Source organism: Moschus berezovskii, chromosome 17 (assembly GCF_049115385.1).
Source record: "Moschus berezovskii isolate FMDL1 chromosome 17, NW_MosBer_1.0, whole genome shotgun sequence".
In the NCBI taxonomy this organism is placed as follows: domain Eukaryota; kingdom Metazoa; phylum Chordata; class Mammalia; order Artiodactyla; family Moschidae; genus Moschus; species Moschus berezovskii.
In genome coordinates, this window is record NC_142476.1 from 53,158,813 (window position 1) to 53,175,409 (window position 16,597).

The 16,597-nt window shown below is 38.5% G+C and overlaps 1 protein-coding gene across 14 annotated transcripts in view; it reads right to left on the minus strand.

Annotated features, from left to right (window-relative positions):
- The window catches only part of PRRC2C (proline rich coiled-coil 2C), a 97,807-nt gene that overhangs the window by 69,989 nt on the left and 11,221 nt on the right, over positions 1-16,597 (minus strand). The window lies entirely within an intron of this gene.

Genomic DNA, 16,597 nt, shown 5'->3' on the forward strand with positions numbered 1-16,597 from the left:
CAAAGGGTAGAACACTCCCTCATAAACCTAAGACACAATATTTTAAAACAATATTCTATTTCACTACAGAGTAAGTGTTCAAGAAACAGTGTACACTTGTCAAAAGTCTCTGTATATAAGAGAGGTAAACAGTATTTTAATGAACATTCATATACAAAGAGAATGTTCATCTTTGGAATTAATATACCCTAATTAAAAACTAGCCTAATAATACACAGGGGAGGAGATACGGATTAGCTCCCATACTATTTCTCTTCAATTTAATAAGGTATACATTATCAATCTTAGGAATTATGTTTTTGTACATGTTTGCTTTGTTTTGAGAGTAGGAGCAGGGCAGGAGGTAGTGAATCTAACAAGAAACTAACAGTAGCTAAAAGCATGGGTGCTAAAGACAGTACAGAACAGGATATAATGCAAAAAGCATTCAGAGTCAAGGAATGCCTGAGTACATACTAGCATCATAAAGATCCTTTCATGTATTGGTTTTACATTTGTCAATTACAGAATAAGCACCACATCCAGAGGTATGATTTTACATTCATATCAACTAACATACCGTATTTATGTAGTTCCATAAAGTTTATCCATAATCTTCACATCTATTATCTCATTTTAGACTAAAAACATTATGATATCGTTAATATTCTGGTTTTACAGATGAGGAAACTGATGTTCATAGGTAATCAAGACTGGCTTTGAAATCAAGGCTTCTGGTCAGTCGGTTTATACCATGCTGCCTCATATAACTGTAATTACTTAGCTTCTCCAAGTATACATTTACAATAGAGAGTCTTTCTTTGACATAAACTGTGTAAACCACTCACCTGCAACCAAAGAACTACATTAACATATAGATCGCTTGCAATCATAGGTGGAAGGATGTATGTGATTAATTTTATCCCAAGGGTGCTAATGATGATAGTGTGAAGACAGCTATACTCAGAGAATCTCTCCTGTTGACACATTTTTACCAATAACATGAACAAAGATACACAGGAAGAATATTCCTCTCCAGTGACAAAAAGAGGACAGTGTATATTCACTAGATGACAAAATTAAGATTCAAGGAGATCCTTCTTCAGGTGAAAATAAGGTAACCGGTGTAAAATAAAAACTGTCAACTTCTTTCACCCTCATTTGATGACAATTTAACACCTAAGAATCTCCAAACCTCTCTTAATACCACAATTACTCATGGAGACTCTCACCTGCCTACATCATAAAAAAAGCAATAACATTAAGAAACTTAAATTTCCTTAGGGCAAACCTACAAGTCCACCTGCATCTACATCCATCTTTCTGAAGGGTTGCCTCTCCTTCACCTGTTGTTGAAAGTGGTTCTCAGGATCATCCAGAAACTTGTTAGATATGCAAATTCTCAGGATCAAACTCATACCTACTGAATCAAACTGAGGACAAGACCACTGTGCTTTAAAAAGCCCTCTCAGTGACTGAAAAAACAAAAAAGTTCAAGATATAATGATTTACTACAAGCATATATATATATATACACACACATATGTATATATGCTAGGGCATCCCTGGTAGCTCAGCTGGTAAAAGATTCTGCCTGCAAAGCAGGAGACCCCTGTTTGATTCCTGGGTAGGAAAGATTCGCTTGAGAAGGGATAGGCTAACCACTTCAGTATTCCTGGGCTTCCCTAGTGGCTCAGGTGACACAACTGAGCAACTTTCACCTTCATATATATGCTAAGTAGTGGTCCTTAATCCTTGCTGCAAATTAAACTCACTTGGGGATTTTAAAACATACCAGTTTCTAGAGTTGTGAGGTGGGATCTGATTATCAATTCTTATTTTGAAAATACTCCTCAGGCAATTCTAAACATGTAAGCAGTCTTCAGAATCACTGCAATAAAGGAAAGGGTACCTTTCCTTACATTCCATCCAAGACCAAGCCTCCCTTCTGTGCTACCCATCCTGTCACTACTTCCTTTCCCCTTCTAAATTTGTCTCTGCAGGAAATCTCACCCACTTCTAAGGCTTCAACTACCAACTGTGTATGTCAAATTTATATCTCTAGCCCAGAATTCTGTGTTCCTAAAGAATCCCATTGCCTGTTTACATTTCTCCTTTGTTTTGACCAGTGTTTCAACTTTACCTGGAACACAGGCATCTATTTCACATTAAGGGTTTCAGATGCAGACCAACGGAATGTTTACAAAGCATGTGAGGAACTGTAGAGGGGGGAGGAGAGGATGGGATGAATTGAGAGAGCAGCACTGAAACATATACAATGACCACAAATTCGCTGTATGATGCAGGGAGCTCAAAACGGGTGCTCTGTGACAACCTAGAGGGGTTGGATAGGTGAGGTGGGAGGGAGGTTTAAGAGGGAGGGAACATATACCTATTCATATGTTGATTCATGTTGATATATGGCAGAAACAACAATATTGTAAAGCAGTTATCCCTCAATTAAAATTAAAAAAAAATTAAGTTGGGGGGCTTCCCTAGTGGTCCAGTGGTTAAGAATCTGCCTTCCAATGAAAGGAACAGTGTTCAATCTCTGGTCACAGAACTAAGATCCCACATGCCAAAGGACAATTAAGTCCACTCACTGCCCATGTACTACAGAGAAGATCCAGCATAGTTCAACCCCCCAAAAGCTGAGTCAACAGGAAAAATATCTCAACATTTGACAAAATGCAAATGTTATACAAGAACTCACAAACTGAAGAAAAAACTTGAAGAAATCCAATTATTAATGATATGTTAACTAGAGAAATAATACCATTAAGCAAATGTATATCAATTTTATAAATACACCTTAAACTTACACAATATCATATGTCAATAACAACTATTAAAAAAAAAAGAACCACAGACACAGACAAAATGTAAAACCTGAAACTATAAAACTTTTAGAGAAAACATAGGAGAAAGTCTTTGCAACCCTGGATCACACTATATAAAGACTGCTTAGTACTCTAAAAGCACAATCTATAGGGAATTCCCCAGCAGTCCAGTAGTTAGGACTCTGAACAAGCCATATCGGGGGTGGGGAACACAATCCATAAAAGGTGAAATTTCTAAATTGGACTTTTGCCTTTTGAAAGTTCTCACTGTTGAGAACGAAAACATAAGCTACTATCTGGGAAAAAAACATCTGCAAATCATGTATCTGATGAAAGACTTTTATCTAGAACATGTACAGAACTCTCATACCTAGTAACAGTACAATCCAATTGTTTTTACTACTCAGCGATTAAAAAGAATACATTTGAATTAGTTCTAATGAGGTGGACGAAACTGGAGCCTATTATACAAAGTGAAGTAAGCCAGAAACAAAAACACCAATACAGTATATTAACACATATATATGGAATATAGCAAGAGGATAACGATAACCCTGTATATGAGACAACACCAGAGACTTGGATGTGTGGAGCAGTCTTTTGGACTCTGTGGGAGAGGGCGAGGGTGGGATAATTTGGGAGAATGGATTGAAACATGTATATTATCATATGTGAAACGAATCTGACGTGGTTGGGGGCTCCCCACCACAACACTCTGTGGATTTAAGAGGCCGTTCCTTCCGGAAGTGTATAAATTAGCCTGGGATAGAACCTGCACGCTGAATTTACTAATTAAGAAATGAGAAACCAGAACTATAAAGGTGGCATAGAAATACAAGAAACTATTCTTAAGTAATCTTTTAAGACTTTGAACAGTTACAGATTTTGCCATTTGTTATAAACTGGTATATGTAATTTAACCAGAACCATGAGAAAGCTGGTATTGTGTGAATTCTGAGGCACTTCCGACATGTTGTAGGAGTGATGTGGACTTTCTTGAGTTTTACACATTCATAAGTGAATGGTCTGTATCTCGTGCCTTTGTTATCTTTCTGTGAGCTGTAGTTTCTGGGAAGTGAGCAGCTCTCATTCCTGTAACTCTTGTAACCCAGTCATTCGTGTGCCTCCTTCATGAGGATTCAGTGCGGCTGTGGTGCTGTTATCCCTCTGATACGAACTCTAACTCAGTGTAAAGCCCCAAAGATCTGTTACTTATTTTTATTTTATATTGTACTATATTTTATTTACAGTGTTGTGTTTGTTTCAGGTGTACAGCAAAGTGATACAGTCATATATATATATATATATGAATTAACAAAAGCAGTTCCCGTCTTTTGATGGGGAGCTTGTGGTTTATAATATAAATGGCATTATTTTGAGAGAGGGATAACTTAGGTATGGCATTGGGTTTTTTTTCTTTTTGCAGCTTGAGGCAGTTGTAAAATAACTTAATGTAGCTTTTTGCAACTGTGTATTCTATAGTATTTTTTTCATTTGGTGAAATTTTAACTGTTAATGTTTATGGCATTGTGCTTTGTACCATTTATTAAATAAAAATTAAAAAAATAAAATAAAGGGCACAGGATTTGACACCAGAGATACATAAGTGGCAAATAAACACATGTAAAGATGCTCAGCATTTCAGTATCATTAATATTTGGGAAATTCAAATTTAAACCACAGTAAGATACCTCTATACTTTTACTGTATTGGCTAAAACCACAGATTAAACCAAGTGTTGATAAGGATGTGGAAGAAGTGGAACTCTAAGTCTGCTCATGGGAGTGTAAAATGTTACACTTGGGAAAACAGTTCGCAGGTTCTTAAAGAAGAAAAAACATCCAACAACCATACAATCACAATTCTGCTAATAATGTTTACATAAAAGAAATGAAAATATATGTCCATGTGAAGACTTAGACTTGTACTCTGGTTCATAGTTTTATTTCTAAAAGGCAAGCACTGGAAACAACCCAACTGTCCACCAACAGGTGACTGGAAAACCATATTGTTGTATAAAATAAATGAATATCCAAGCAATAAAAATGAATTACTGGTAAATGCAACTACATGGATAAATCTCAAAGTGATTATGATGAAAGAAGCTAGATCTCCAACATATACACTATATACAGAATTTAACTCTGGATGAAAAATACTGTCTTCCATTATCAGTAAACAAAGGATGTTACTGCCATCAAGCCAGCAGCTACAGCTGCCAATGCCAACTGTGCACCCTGAGGGGTTTCAGGATGAAGAAAAGGAGGACACTGGCCCAAGACAGTTAAGGTGCATATAAAAGGAATGATTTCAATGGGCCCAGACCCTTGAATCATACATAGAAAAACACTAAGTTCATTAACTTGAGATGTCTGGTTTTCTTTAACAGTAATTTTTCGATGTTCCAACTACCTGGGTTTCTTTGTAAAATTTCTATATATCCTGGCTCCTCCCTTACCTCTTTGAACTGATTTCTAAGAGTCACCTGAGAAGTTAACTCCCAGACTTAAGTCTTCAGTTTTGTCCACCAAATAAAATGTAATTCTCAACTTTTACGTTGTAGTCAACACTACAAAATGCAAACGTATCTATGGTACAGGGAATGGGTAGGAACAGAAGGAATTTTTATTGATATGTTCATTATCTTGACTATGGTAAGTTTCATGATGTATATATGCAAAATATCAAATAGTACACTTTAAGTATGTACAGCTTATTACTTGTCAATAAAAAATATTTTTAAAAAGATCAAGGCCCTCTAGATTGAAAGCAAACAAGAATATTACCATACAAATCTACCAGGGCAAACTTAAGAAAGAGAGGGCTTCCCTGGTGGCTCAGACAGTAAAGAATCCACCTGCAAAATAGGAGACCTGGGTTTGAGTCCTGGGTTGGGGAGATCCTCTGGAGGAGGGCATGGCAACCCTCCTGGAGCATTCCATGGACAGAGGAGCCTGGTGGGTTACAGTCCATGGGGTCACAAAGAGTCTTTAATACTTTGTAATAAACTGGCGATCTAATAAGTAAATTGTTTTCCTGGATTCTGTGAACTGCTCTAGCAAATTAATCAAACCCGATTTATAGCCAGCCTGCCAGTCAGAAGCATGGGTAACAATCTGCACTTTCGACTGGCATCTGAAGTGCTGGGGGGATGAGGGACAGTCTTATGGGACTGAGCCTGTACTAATCTCTGGGATGTGATGCCATCTCCAGGTACCTAGGTCAGACATGAGTTAAGATTTTAAGATAGCTGGATAACGGCTCGAGAATCTAATTGCTTGGTGTGGGGACTCTCCCCACACCCCACAAGGCAACCAGAAATGTCAGAAGTAAAGAAGAATATTAAAAGTATAGGAGACATAAAATAGTGTTTTTAATTTGTACAAGGGAAGAAGACGGGGACAGCAGGGAGGGAAATAGGCTGGCAAGATATGAAACTGGAGAAACTGGTAGGCCTGATAAGGAATAATGAAAAACAATGTAAAAATAGGGCTAATAGTGGAGCAAAAGAAAATGTCAGAACATAATAAGCAAGAAATCAACAAACTGCTTTTGTTCCTGGGATTGATAAGAAAGCAGTTTAAGATTCTTGTGGCTATAAAGTTAACCAAAGCACAAAACTAGAAACATACAAGAAAATCAACTGGAAATGAAAAATAAACACATCTCTTGTCAAACTATGCTGCATACATCATATAATTGAAAGGAATGCTCTTAAGTACTTTAGTTACCAAATAATTTTAAGTTACCTCAAAAAGTGCAGAAAAGAAAAATCAAATTAAAACAAAAAACAGAATAATAACTGATAAATTCAACAGCTGACTCTTTTGGAAAAAATAATACAGAAATCAGCTGAATCGCTCTAATTTTAAGTTAAACACTAAGAAGAATGAGATAAATACAATGAAATACACACATGAAGAGAATGCTCTGTAATAAGTATTTTCTAGGAAAACAGAAATTACTAGATTTGGCTCAAAATAAATAGGCAAAAACAATAAGGGGGGAAAAAAACCGTTATTCAAAAACTGCCCATCCTCAAACAGTGTCTGGCCCAGGTGATTTCACAAGAGAATTCTGACATTAAACAGAGACAATTCACATGCTATTTACAGTGAACTAAATGCAGGCCTTGGCAAACTAAGGCCTATGGCTAAATCCAGTCTGTGGCCTGTTTTGTAAGGCTTGGGAACTAAGAATGTTTTTAAGTTGTGCTGCTGGGTTCTAAACTGAAGTATAAGAATCTATCCTAAAAAAATACTAACGTGCAACATGCACATACACATAAGGATATTCACTATGATATGGTATGTGATAAAATTTATTTATAACCTAGGTCAGTCATTAAGTGATCCATATTTTGAAACATTTACTGAACATCTAGTATGTATATTATTCTGTGGACTGGAGATATAAGAGCTAAGAATCTGCTCTTACAAATCTTTTCAGTTTGATAACTCAAATAACAGGTAAATAAAATCATTTCACATGGTGACAAATACCATAAATAAAACCAAACAGCACATGAGAAAGTACGAAAGGGTAGAACTAAAGTACTTTAGATCAGTGGATCATTATCAGCCTCTCTAGAGAGAGCTTCTGACCTGAATCTAACAGAGAAGCAGGCAGCTTCAAGGCTTAAGAAAAAGCAAATGCAAAGGCCCTCCCACACTGATATGCTGCTGCTGCTGCTGCTATGTCACGTCAGTCGTGTCTGACTCCGTTTGACCTCATAGATGGCAGCCTACCAGGCTCCCCTGTCCCTGGGATTCTCCAAGCAAGAACACTGGAGTGGGTTGCTAGTGCCTTCTCCAATGCATGAAAGTGAAAAGTAAAAGTGAAGTCGCTCAGTCGTTTCCGACTCTTTGTGACCCCATGGACTGCAGCCTACCAGGCTCCTCCGTCCATGGGAGTTTCCAGGCAAGGGTACTGGAGTGGGTCGCCAGTGCCTTCTCCAACACTGATATGCTAATCATGTTCAAAAACAAAAAAGTGGTGAAGTGGAAGCTATTAAGAAAGGGAGGGTTGGCTGGATGACCATTAGGATTTAAAATTTTATCTCTGAAGCAAATAAACTTTGAGTAGAGGCTGTCTTTTTGTTTTAAAGATATTCTGGGAGTTCCCCGGTGGTTAGGATCTGGCACTGTCTCTGCTGGGGCCCAGGTTCAATCCCTGGTGGGGGAACTGAGATCCCCACAAGCCTCTTGGCATGGCCAAAAATACATGTATCATTCTGGCAACAATGTGGAGGATGGATTGCAGGGGCCTAGATGTGGAATATGAAGATACCAGACTGTCACAGCCTAGGGACAAGAGATAGCCCGTGGCTGAAAAATGGAGACTAGACACAGGAGGGTAGGAAAGAGGAGTCAAGGACAAGGAGTCAATGAGTCAAATTTTACGTTAACACTAAGAAGAATGAAAAATATGAGCATGAAAAACTAGACATTAAGTAAGGTGGAAAGACTAGATTTAGAGAAGATGGCGGAAGAAAGAAACTTCCCAGGTAAGGCTAATGGTAAAGAACCTGCCTAAGAGATGCAAGTTCAATCCCTGGGTTGGGAAGATCCCATGGAGGAGGACATGGCAACCCACTCCAGTATTCCTGCCTGAAGAAATCATGGACAGAGGACCCTGGTGGAGAGCTGGACACGACTGAAGCGACTTACCATGCGTGCACAGGGGAAGAAAGCAAAAGAAGCTGGTGAGTTCGTTTGACTTCTCCTGATCTGCCTTGTAGTTTACACAATGAATAAAAATCAGAAAAAGGTAATATCCAACATACATGTATGAAAATACTTTGTGTTCATTGAGTACAACACCATTGTCATTATTCCTACCTATATGGTAAAAGGTGCTTCCAAGTGTGGTAATGAGAAATGGCTCTTCCTTTTGAGCACTGGCATGGGAACCTAACCCACGTCAACAACACTGTATCCAAGGGACAACATATCTTCTCTCTTGTGTACTCTTGCCCTTGGATACTAAAACTTGAAATAATGAAACCTATGTTCTCTTAAAGCCTGCTGGAGTAATTAGTATAGTCTTTGAAATATAATTTAGCAAAGCAACCCTCTACAGGTTACACAGAAAGAAGTCTTCTGAAGTACCTCCCTATTGCTGCAGTGACAATATTCACTCAACAACACTTATATAACACATGTGCTGAGAACTAATAAACTGCCAAATGTTGTTTTAAATGTTCAGTTGCGTCCAACTATTTGCGATCCCATGGACTGCAGCATGCCAGGCTTCCCTGTCCATTATCAACTCCCCATGATGCCCCTGTGTTCATGGAACTTGTAACAATAAACAAGTAAATGAAAACATGGAAATGAAAAAACTGGATAAAGGGACAGCAAAGAGAGGAAAGAGACTTTAGACAGGGTGATGAAGGTTTGGAAGACCTCTATGAACAAGGGGATATGAGTTAAGAAAATCCATCTGTGGTTCTCAACGTAGGTTGCAAAGACTTATCCAGGAAGATTTTGAAAGATAATATATGTCCAGGTCTCAGTGCTAGACCAGTTAAATCAGAATTTCTGGGGCTAGGTCCTGACAATGGCATTCTTTAAAAAGCTCCCCAAGTGTCTCTAAAGGATAGCTATGATTGGAAACCACCAGAAAAACAAAGCAATTCTGATCTTGAAAACAAGGCAGGAGAGGAAGTCAAGTAGACAGAGGTCAAATTTTGCAGAATATTTTAGCCTAAGATAAAAAAGTATTGCCCATGTGTTTGTTCTAAATGCCATGAAGAGCCAATGGAGGAGGAAAAAAAGTGAAAGTGAAGTCGCTCAGTTGTGTCCAACTCTTTGCGACCCTATGGACTGGAGCCCACTAGGCTCCTCTGTCCGTGGGGATTCTCCAGGCAAGAATACTGGAGTGGGCTGCCATTTCCTTCTCCAATCGAGGAGAAAATAATACCAAAAAAAGGCTCAATTTCTGAGCAGATGCATGGCTGCATTCAGCAGACTCACATCTTGAGTAACAAAAGGGTACAATTCTCTCTTCAAACTTGCTATCTTCTGATTTCAAAAAAACACATGGACAGTTATGAGAGACCAAAGAACTATATCCTCTACTTGTATCTCTTTTAATTTTGAAAGTTTTTTATCATTTGTATACTATAAAGAATAGTTTTTAGTTCCGTGGTGGCCTGGGTTCAATCACTGGTCAGGAAACAGATTCCCATAAGCTGCACAGTGAGGTCAAAATACAAACATACATACATATTTATATTTAATATATACATGGTTTATATATCATAAACCACGAATATTTGCATTTTCTGGACTTAAAACTGATTTTTAAAATATATATATTATATTACTACCCTGTCTACTATGTACTTAAAAGTCTAAATCATTATGATTTGAGGGTCAGTCTGCAAAAACAAAGCTATGTGAATAATATATCCTCTTTCTCTGTTTAAAGAAAGAAAAAGTAAACATCTAAATTCAAAGTTCTATGACTGAGCAAAGCTGGTAAGAAACTAGTTGTTCTTCCCACTGAAATTAGATGTAGCAAAACATGCACCTACATTTTCAAAATTTCGAACAGTGAATATGTTACCTTTTTTGAACAAATACCAAAAAATAAGTTAAAATGAAAGGAAGAAATGGAGGAGAGTGGAAAAAAAAAGGAAGTCAGTGCTTTCAAAGCAAACAGTCTTGTTTCCAAAAGGTCTCAAGAGAAATTTGAAAGGCAGCAGTTTACCATAATATAAACATCAACTTTTTGAAATGAAAGAATGGAACAATGGTAAGACAAAGATGGTTTTCACGAAAGGATAGGTATTGCAGGCTGAATATTTGTGGGAAAAAATCTTAAGGGATATCCACATATAAAGAGATTAGGTACCATTTCTAAAATTTCTTCAGTGCCAAAAATGGCAAAATTCTAAGGTGACTGATTTATAATTACAAAAGGATTTATAAGTATTCCACACCAAAAATATTAAGTGATATTTAAAATCTAGTATACGGGGGGGGGGCGAACCTCATACTTTTGTAAATCACCAACCTGCAAAATTCAATTAAATGACAGAATTATAATCTTTCTGGCCTCCATGAGCTTCTAGGTATCAAAGATCTGTTTACCTCTCTTCCCTCATCGTTCTTATGGTGATTGTTTATAGTTTCTCTAGGAAACACAGCACAACGTCCCACTTATTTAAATTGTTTAACATTAAAAAGAAACTGCAAACATTTCCAGAGAAGCACACTGGATGCATTTAACAAATGTTTTATTGAACAAATAAATGAAGAATATATACTAATAACAGTCAAGCATCACATACAAATATAAAGACCTTATGTGTAAACCATTTTCACTGGTTCCTGTAACTGACACTTGTATCATTTTTTTCCTATCCCTATACAGGAGAGCTGGTTCTGTCAGCTCACTCTTCTCTATGTGCTTTCCTCTTTGGCCATCTAATCTACTGTTCACTGCTTCAGTAAGGATAATTTCCAACTAAACTCTTCCATCAAGCTACAGTATTTTTAATTGTGGATAAAACAAAATACCTTCACTTAAATTTATTGACAGAATTACAAAATAAAAATGCTTAATTTCCCCACTCAAGCACAAAAACATTTACTCAGTGTCTACTATATTACCAGGCAATACTAGGAACAATGAAAGAGACATGCTGATCTCCATCAACTGAGTACAGGCTGAGAAGGCTGGAAAAGCTGTTCAAAGAACTGGGAGGAAAGAAAGTCAACTAGTAAAATGAGGCGTTGAAAACGCAGAAGAAGCTGGAAACCAGGGACACAAGTATTCCCAAGACTGTGATTTGAAGACTGTTAACAATGAAAAAAACCTGGCTTAAAACTCAAAATTCAAAAACTACGATCATGGCATCACTTCATGGCAAACATATGGAGAAACAATGGAAACAGTGAGAGACTGTATTTTCTTGGCCTCCAAAATCACTGTGGACTGACTGCAGTCATGAAATTAAAGACTCATGCTCCTTGGAAGAAAAGCAATGACAAACCTAGACAGTTTATTTAAAAGCAGAGACATTACTTTGCCAACAAAGGACCACATAGTCAAAGTATGGTTTTTTCAGTAGTCACGTATGGATGTGAGAGCTGGACAATAAAAATGACTTAGCGCTGAAGAACTGATGCCTTCGAATGGTGGTGAAGAGTCCTAAGAGACTCCTGGACTACAAGGAGATTAAATCAGTCAATCCTAAAGGACATCAACCCTGAATATCCACTGGAAGGACTGATGCTAAAGCTGAAGCTCCAATACTTTGGCTAGCTGATGCGAAGAGATGACTCACTGTAAAACACCCTGATACTGGGAAAGATGAAGGCAGGAGAAGAAGGGGACGACAGAGAATGAGATGGTTGGATAGCATCACCAATGGACATGAGTTTGAGCGAACTCTGGGAGATGGTGAAGAATAGGGAAGCCTGGCATGCTGCAGTCCATGGGGTCACAAAGAGTTGGACACGACTGAGCAACTGAACAACAACATCCAGCAGCACATCTAGGAGTGGTGAGTAATGGGAGGCTTTGTAAGCAGCTGGGCTGAATAAGAAATTAGAGTTGTGTCAGATAGGTGTAAAGAAAAGGGAGGTAAGGATACTGCCAGAATGATTACAGTAACATTTCAAGAAAGTCTACACTTCACAAGAATGAAGAGAAGTTGTACAACAATGAGAGTAGAAGGGACTGGAAATTTCAAAAAGACTGAATTAAAAACTCTAACAAGTGATTATCTAATGCTTGCTGAATGCAGAGTTCCAAAGAATAACAAGGAGAGATAAGAAAGCTTTCCTCAGCGATCAATGCAAAGAAATAGAGGAAAACAACAGAATAGGAAAAACAAGAGATTTCTTCAAGAAAATTAGAGATTCTAAGGGAACATTTCATGCAAAGATGGGCTCGATAAAGGACAGAAATTGTATGGACCTGGAGAATCCCAGGGACGGGGGAGCCTGGTGGGCTGCTGTCAATGGGGTGACACAGAGTCGGACACAACTGAAGTGACCTAGAAGCAGCAACAGAAGCAGAAGATATTAAGAAGAGGTGGCAAGAATACACAGAAAACTGTACAAAAAAGATCTTCACAACCAAGATAATCACGATAATGTGATCACTGACCTAGAGCCAGACATCTTGGAATGTGAAATCAAGTGGGCCTTAGAAAGCATCACTACGAACAAAGCTAGTGGAGGAGATGGAATTCCAGTTGAGCTATTTCAAATCTTGAAAGATGATGCTGTGAAAGTGCAGCACTCAATATGCCAGCAAATTTGGAAAACTCAGCAGTGGCCACAGGACTGGAAAAGGTCAGTCTTCATTCCAGTCCCAAAGAAAGGGAATGCCAAAGAATGCTCAAACTACCGCACAATTGCACTCATCTCACACGCTAGTAAAGTCAAGGTCAAAATTCTCCAAACCAGGCTTCAGCAATATGTGAACCGTGAACTCCCAGATGTTCAATCAGGTTTTAGAAAAGGCAGAGGCACCAGAGATCAAATTGCCAAGATCCGCTGGATCATGGAGAAAGCAAGAGAGTTTCAGAAAACCACTGACTATGCAAAGCCTTTGACTGTGTGGATCACAATAAACTGTGGAAAATTCTGAAAGAGATGGGAATACCAGACCACCTGACCTGCCTCTTGAGGAACCTGTATGCAAGTCAGGAAGCAACAGTCAGAACTGTACATGGAACAACAGACTGGTTCCAAATAGGAAAAGGAGGAGGTCAAGGTTGTATATTGTCACCCTGCTTATTTAACTCATATGCAGAGTACATCATGAGGAACCCTGGGCTGGAAGAAGCACAAGCTGGAATCAAGATTGCAGGGAGAAATATCAATAACCTCAGATATGCAGATGACACCACCCTTACGGCAGAAAGTGAAGAGGAACTAAAAAGCCTCTTGAAGAAAATGAAAGAGGAGAGTGAAAAGGTTGGCTTGAAGGTCAACATTCAGATAACAAAGATCATGGCATCTGGTCCTATCACTTCATGGGAAATAGATGGGGAAACAGTGTCAGACTTTATTTGTTTGGGCTCCAAAATCACTGCAGATGCTGATTGCAGCCAGGAAATTAAAAGACGCTTACTCCTTGGAAGGAAAGTTATGACCAACCTAGATAGCATATTAAAAAGCAGAGACATTATTGTGCTAACAAAGGTCCGTCTAGTCAAGGCTATGGTTTTTCCCGTGGTCATGTATGGATGTGAGAGTTGGACTGTGAAGAAAGCTGATCGCCGAAGAATTGATGCTTTTGAACTGTGGTGCTGGCGAAGACTCTTGAGAGTCCCTTGGACTGCAAGGAGATCCAACCAGTCCATTCTAGAGGAGATAAATCCTGGGTGTTCATTGGAAGGACTGATGCTAAAGCTGAAACTGCAATACTTTGGCCACCTCATGCGACGAGTTGACTCACTGGAAAAGACTGATGCTGGGAAGGATTGGGGGTGGGAGAAGAAGGTGACGGCAGAGAATGAGATGGCTGGACGGCATCACCAACTCAATGGACAAGAGTTTGAGTGAACTCCAGGAGTTGGTGATGGACAGGGAGGCCTGGCGTGCTGTGATTCATGGGGTCACAAAGAGTCGGACACGACCGAGCGACTGAACTGAACTGAAGTGAATGCTTGCTGAATCAAGTTTATTACTGATTGCTTTGTTCATTTAACAACAACAACAAAATAAAAACCAGGAGAAAGTGTACTATCTGTGTGAGAAAAGTGGAGGCATAGGAGCTTGTCATTTGAATTTAAGTTTACAGGTAATGACAGGGTTTAGAACAAGACATTAAAAGTACACATAATATGCATTGAGTGTGTACACATGTACAACACAGAAAACGGTAAAACAAATACAGTAATAAACCGTTAATAGTCAGGGAATGTGGATGAACAGATGTGTAAATTCTTTGTACTGTTTTTTAAAATATTTATTTTTATTCATTTTATTGAGCCAGGTCCTAGCTGCAGCATGTGGGATCTTTGAGATCTTCACTGTGGCTTTGAGGATCTTTATGTCATCTGTAAACTTCGAGGTGAGGCATGGAGCATGTAGTTCTCTGACCAGGAATCAAACCCAGACCTCCTGAATTGGGAACACGGAGTCTTAGCCAGGGAAGTCCCTCTTGGAACTATTTTTATATCATTTTTGGGAGATTAAGATTATTTCCCCTCCCCTAAAAGAAGTTTTCAAAAAAAGTTTATCTGCTTTCCAAAACATGTTCTTCTCCCTGATTTTACCATAACCATTTCCCCTAACCTTTAGTTTAAAACCTTGAGTAATCTTTGATATTTATGTCTCCCATTTCTAACATAAAGAGGGATCCAAGTTCTACACATTCTAACTTGGTAATGTCTCTTGAAGACAAACTGTTACTTAAATCTGAGCTACAGAGATGCAGAATGTAAAAATATCAGGTTGGATATAAGAGCTCAAAGCTTAAGTCACCAAAACTTACCGATAAAGAAATAACTTTAATAAAACTCAAGTAGGAAGTGATGACTTGATGTCAAAGCCAGTAACCAAGGCAAACTCACCATATGAAAATCAGAACTCAATTTTCACTACAGAAGAAATAAACATCAAACATGTAATAATAAATATCATTTAAAATACGTAATAATAAATATAATTTGAGGTTAAGAGATTTTAAAGGATTGAAGTTTTTATTATCAAAACTTACTCTATTACAATAGAGTTGACTATCAAGGATAAAGTTAAAGCAACAAGACAGTGATATCTCAATCAACAAATGTATTTCAACTGTTGTAGAAACATCATTTTGAAGTATATTAATGCAAAAAGCATAAGAATCAATGCACTATATACTGTAAAAGGAGGGGTGACTACTAACTGAATTGTGTCTCCCCAAAATTCACATGGTGAAGCCCTAAACACCAATTAACATAAGGTATTTTGAGCTGGTACCTTTAGGAGGTACTCCGGTACTCTTGCCTGGAGAATCCCATGGATGGAGGAGCCTGGTGGGCTGCAGTCCGTGGGGTCACTAGGGGTCAGACACGACTGAGCGACTTCACTTTTACTTTTCACTTTCACACACTGGAGAAGGAAATGGCAACTCTCTCCAGTGTTCTTGCCTGGAGAATCTCAGGGGTGCGGGGAGCCTGGTGGGCTTCTGTCTATGGGGTCGCACAGAGTCAGACACGACTGAAGTGACTTAGCAGCAGGGTTAACTGAGGTGATGAGATTGGGCCTCATATGGGATTAGTACTCTTATAAGTACTATAGAATGGGAACATACATATATGTGGGTTAGAATGGGACAAACGTAGAATGGGAAAGACTAGAGATCTCAAGAAAATTAGAAGAACCAAGGGAACATTTCATGGAAAGATGGGCACAATAAAGGACAGAAATGGTATGGACCTAATAGAAGCAGAAGATACAAACAAGAGGTGGCAAGAATACACAGAAGAACTGTACAAAAAAGATCTTCATGACCCAGATAATCACAATGGTGTGATCACTCACCTAGAGCCAGACATCCTGGAATGAGAAGTCAAGAGAACCTTAGCAAGCATCACTACGAACACAACTAGTGAAGGTGATGGAATTTCAGCTGAGCTATTTCAAATCCTAAAAGATGATGCTGTGAAAGTGCTGCACTCAATACGCCAACAAATTTGGAAAACTCAGCAGTGGCCACAGGACTGGAAAAGGTCAGTTTTCATTTCAATCCCAAAGAAAGGCAATGCCAAAAGTTCAAACTACCCCACAACTGCACTCATCTCACACGCTAGCAAAGTAATG